Genomic DNA, 5,344 nt, shown 5'->3' on the forward strand with positions numbered 1-5,344 from the left:
ACTGAAGTCTGTGGATCGGGGAAGAAGGTGGGTATCTCCTGTGGACTGAGGAGGTATTAATGTATCTCCTTAGAGAGACCAGGCCTTTTTATAATGACTCAAGATTTGTTTCCTCACACTTTTCCCTTAAGGCTCATGTGTTCTTCATAAAATAATGTGAAGGCATAATGTGCTCCTTCAGTTAAAACTGCTCCTTTGCTTTCCATGGTGTCTGCATTGCCTATTTACCTTGGCTCATCCAAATCATTTGTTAAAACCAAGTTTGCATAAGCAGTCCTGTGTGGACTTGGGACCCTTGAAGTCTTGCTGTAGACATCAAGAGGGACAGAAATGGGCCCCGCATCTGTCTGAGATGCATTTGAATCTGATGGAAATCCAAAGCGTTGTATGGAACAGGGTGTAACCATGATTTGGTTTGGGGTAATTACGGTAGGCAATGCCAGCAGCAGGCTGCAGTCCTTCTCATGTTCTCTACCACAACTGCACACAGGCTGACAGTTTAACCCTCATGTAACTATTTCATTATAATCATAATGGTATCCAAGACCTTTTGTTTTCTTTTCCAGGAGGAAAAAAAAACCAAAACCAAAACAAAACAAACACCCAACAAAACAGAAATGGTCCACTATGTGGAGGTCAGAAATGAGGAATCCCGGGAAGGGATCATCCTATTCAGCAGGACAGAGAGAAGACCTGACCTTGCAGCCCCAGCTCACCTAAAGACCTGATTCAGACCACACCGTGCTCACCTCCTGCAGCAGCACTGCTGATGCATATTCAGAGCAGGAGCCGAGGTTAGATAGTGCCCAGGACAAGGGCTGCAGCTCTGCTCAGCTTGCAGGCACATGGCGATTGCTGCCTGAGCTGCATAAAGGCTTGTGCTGCCTGTATTTTATTCTGCGGGTAGTGCGTGTTGTTGGGTTTTATTATTTTCTCTTTATGCAAGGCTAACATGGAGTGGAGAGCTGGTTGCTGGGCAGTGGGGAGTGCAGTTGGTAATAAAGGTCTGTTTTCTCACTTTCTCTATTTTTGTCTCTGGGCAGGATGAGGCACATCAGGGGAAAATCTGACCTGAAACAGAAGCTCATTTTTAAGTTGGAGTTAGACAGTCCTGCCGAGAGAGGTTTGCCTACACCACAGCTGCCCGTCATCTCAGGGTATGTGGCTGTGACTCCTCACACAGTGGCAACCCCTGGGGTTTGGTTGGGTTGTGTAAAGTATTGTACCAAACCCCGATCCCCTCGTTAGCCTGCAAAGTGGTGGTGTGATGTCTGGTGAAGCATGTCTGCCTGATTGATTGTCCCCCAGCTCCCACAGGTCTTGTGACCACACTGAAAAGGTGACATGTTTCCTCCTGTAATGAGGGAATGGTCTTTGTCAGGCATTGGAGTCAGGATTCCTGGGCCATACAACTCTTCTACCTGTTTGGGCCACCTACAGAAATTCTGTGTATCCTTTCATCACAGAGATATTGTTTTGTGTTTGAGAGCTGGTGGTGGTCTGTTATTTGCAAAAGGATTTTTTGCTTGCAAGGAGAGTTTTGCAATCACCAAGTGAAAACTGCTGTTTGGAAGAACCCTGGGTTTGGTACAAGCTTCTGAATCTCTCCAGGTGAGTCTGTTTTCAAACGAGGTCACCGGATATCTTCACATCTGCTCAGATGAGATGAATGAGTCCAGCTGGGCTGCATTTTGTGTATGCCCTCTCTAAAATGAACTGCAGAGCTGATAAATTCTTTACCCCTCGCCCCTGCCAAGGTCTGAATTGCAGCTTCTTTCAGAGCTCAAGCTCAAAGCGCAGAGGCCGGACTGCCACAGCACCATGGCAAGTGTCAGCAGAGCGACAGGCTGTGACAAGCCTGGACATGCACTGGAGTCACTGCCCAGTCTGGGAGGGGGGACAACAGCCACACTGCTCCATGGACAGCACTGGGTTGTTTCTGTCCTTGTCACTTCAGTTTGAGGAAAGGAACAATCAGTGCTCAGCGCTGCTGGAGGTGGGAGGAAGGATTTGCCCCCTCTGAATTGCTGGTTGGTAGATGTCGCAGCAAGAGCCTGTAGCTGATATTACTGGATTTTGCTTTTTTGCTGGTATAAAGCAGATCAGAATCTGGCCTAGGGTGAGGGTGTTTGTGCTTTGGCAGTGGGTGTGAAAAGAGAAACTCCAGAGGGTTGGGCGGCAACACGCTAGTTCTGTTCTCTTCCGTAGATGGCCTTCCGGAGACACGCCGGGTGAGTGGAAAATGTAATGAAATTCCCAGAGCCTCCTGGTGCACTACCAAGGTATTCTTGCCAGCTTTCCAGCCCGAGATGTTGGTGCAGCTGGAGGGGCCAGCTCTGAAGATAGAGCTGATTGCGGATTAACCCCCACCACGGCAGGAGGATCTCTGAGAGAGGTGTCGTCTTCACCTGTGAAACAGCACATACTATAGGCACTTCTGCCTTTGGGGTAAAATCAGCTGAATAAAGGGCTCAACGTACATCAAGCTCTTTTCAAACAGCCTTTCTTTTTTGAAAGCTCATTTGTTTATTCTGGTTCGCAAACTGAGCAGTAGAGACAGCAGTAAAAATGTGATGCATCCCAAACTCTAGCTGCGAGGATGGGTTTCATGACCGCTGCAGTCTGCCCAAGGTCTTTTAGATCCAAACCATGTGTGGGGCTTAGACTATGCAAACTATTCCTGTTGTCTTAAAGATTTACCAGGGAGCGGGGCCTTAATGCGCCAGAATCTGTAAGAAAAGAGAGACCCGCACCACTGACAGTCCTGAGGGTCTTGTTTTAAGCTTCTATTGAATAGATTGATCATTGTCCTGCAGCATTTAGTGGCAGAGAAAAAAGCAGGCAGGGGGTTTAACAAGTGTCTCATATGGTTTGTGTTGTCTCTGCTCTGCTGAACCTTCCTTTCTGCTCACACAGCAGGGTTTTTCTTTGCCTCTGTTTCCTTTGTGCAGATGGTAGCAATAGGTTTCGTTTCCCCCCCAGCCGTCAAATTAACAGCCTTGGCAAGCTTTCGTTTGCTGGCTAGTTTTGGGTGGTGCTGGAGGATTGCTCCACTCAGTACATTTCCAAGACTGGCTTTTTAACCCGAGCTCCATAAAAATAAACTTTTTTTTGGTTGTTGTTTATTTGTTTGAGAGAAGGGACCTTGGGAAAGCAGATACAAAATTTTCTCTGACTGTATTTTGTCCGCTGAAGGAGTTGGCTTTGAGTTGCATTAGAATAGCAGATTGGCTTCTTGCACAAATCTCCCACAAGCAATGGGCTGAATTGGGAAAAGCTGGTGGGCAGAGGTACTGGAAACAATCTTCTGTTGTGTTAAAGCATCTGCAGGAGGGACTAATGAAAACTCTGGCATCATATCTCCAAACTCCACAGCAAAGCTTTCCAATCCATCCAGTTGCACTGATTGGCTTCAGAATACAAGAAGATCCTGAGCTTGTGAATTTGCAATGTGATTTTCTCTTATTTTCCCCAGTCACAGTAATCCAATACACTATCAAAGAGCAATTGTAGAATGACAACCCCTCACCATTTTCCAGTGGCACTAGTAGCAATATTCAGCTTACGGAGAAATTAGTGGTCTGAACTGCTTCAGTGATACAGATACTGATGCAAGGAGATCCTAACCAGAAACAGGTGAAGAATCACCGTTTTTCTTTTACAAATGTAACAACCCAACCCAAAGGAAGACACAGGCAGAAAGTTTCTTAAACCTTTACAGAAAGCCCATGGGATGGCCATAAACTGAGCCAAGTGCTCCTGAGTCCTTATGCCTTCACTATTCTGTGTTATATATAAAAAATATAGTGTGTGTATATATATATATAGTAGATACAGTTTATATGCTAAGGGAGCTTAGCACAAATTTAAAGTTCTTTCATTGCCTGCCTACATGCCTTTCTAACTCAAAAAGCTCTGCTCTTGGCATCTTGCTGTAGTACAGCAGCATGTGTGGGCACATTAGGTTGGCAGCTTTGTGCATACTTGGTGAATCTTCACCTTTTGGGGTTTGCTTTGTGGCAGAGACCTCTAACATGCTAAAGACTGCAGGACCCAGGCTTTTGGCTATCTCCTCGATCTTGAGGATGTAGTTTGAAATGTTCACTCGTTGGGTGTTTCATTTAAACTTGGTTCTACTTGAAAAAGAACCTGTATATCCAACATGCTGCCATGCCAGGAACAACAAAAGACACAGAGCCACTGCTCAGCCTTGCATTTGTTTCTCACATGTGTTCCAGGACCGCTCTACTCAAACCTCCTCACTGGTTGTTTTCATTTGTTGTTAGAGCCATATGTCTCTGAAGGAAGGACCAGCTCTGCCATTTGAACAATCCTCCTCCATCTGCTGCTCCTGCTCCCGTTGCTGAAGCCGTGTGTGAAGTGGCACCTCGGTGGCATCAGTCTGTCTGTCGTTGCTTGCGTGTTTCCAGTAACCTGTGCTAGGTGAGGTCATCACAAATGTGCGTTTTGGTGCTGGGCTTCAATGGTTTAAGTTTGTTAGGGATAAGAGCACTGCCATCAGCAATAGGATAAAAATTCACTGAGCGTTCAGACCCACTGTTCTTGGGGAAACAGGGAACTGCTGCGTCTATGAGTTGGCTCCCAAAGGCGGGCTTTACAAGCCTGCCCTCACCGTGAGGGATAAGACCAGCGACAACATCTAGTCAGATCTGTTCCACAGTTTCAGCTCTCTGTAGGCTAAACCTATGCTCTAGGTTTAATTCTCACCTTCAGCTAGACTTCTATTTTAGTGGAACTGGTAGTCTGCACAGCTGGCCTCAGACTTCCTGGCGGTAATGCAAAAAGGAGTCAGAGATGCTTCTGAAGTTTTCTGTCCTTATCAATGCGCAATATTCAGGGTAAAACCAGGCATCTCAGAGAGCACCAGAGGGGCCAGAAGGTCTCCTTTGCGCTGTGTGGGGTTTTATTGAGATGAATGTGGACTGCACAGCCTGGAACACAAGTTGTTTGTTTTAATTCACAAATTAAAAATAAAACCATGTTTATTTGCATCAGTTGAGGGGTCTTTTTCTCACAGCTGCTTGAGAAGTGAGATCTGGCTGCCAAGTAAAATAAGGTTTAATGTTACAGCGTGTGCTGGGAAGGGCAGAGCTGGTAATTACGCTGCAAGCAGCAAGACACTAATAGGTACAATATATAGAAATCCTTGTGAAGCGCAGAGCTCGGCTCTGGCTTGTGGCAGATACGGGACTGAGCTGCGGGAAGGTGTTGCAAAGTGGCAGCCACCTACAGCGAGTAACCCCTGTGACCGTGTAGGTGAGGACACCGCATCTTCAGGGAGGCTCTGAGGAGCAGTTCTGTCCGGCCACACGCTCCTTGCCAA

General features: G+C 46.5%; 1 long non-coding RNA gene across 1 annotated transcript; it reads left to right on the forward strand.

Annotated features, from left to right (window-relative positions):
• Positions 1-577: 577 nt before the first annotated feature.
• LOC135992708 (uncharacterized) lies at positions 578-2,586 on the forward strand. The gene is made up of 3 exons (XR_010606760.1): positions 578-794; positions 1,044-1,157; positions 2,209-2,586. It is a non-coding gene; the product is annotated as an uncharacterized LOC135992708 (long non-coding RNA).
• Positions 2,587-5,344: the final 2,758 nt, after the last annotated feature.

This window comes from Caloenas nicobarica, chromosome 10, assembly GCF_036013445.1.
Source record: "Caloenas nicobarica isolate bCalNic1 chromosome 10, bCalNic1.hap1, whole genome shotgun sequence".
Lineage (NCBI taxonomy): Eukaryota > Metazoa > Chordata > Aves > Columbiformes > Columbidae > Caloenas > Caloenas nicobarica.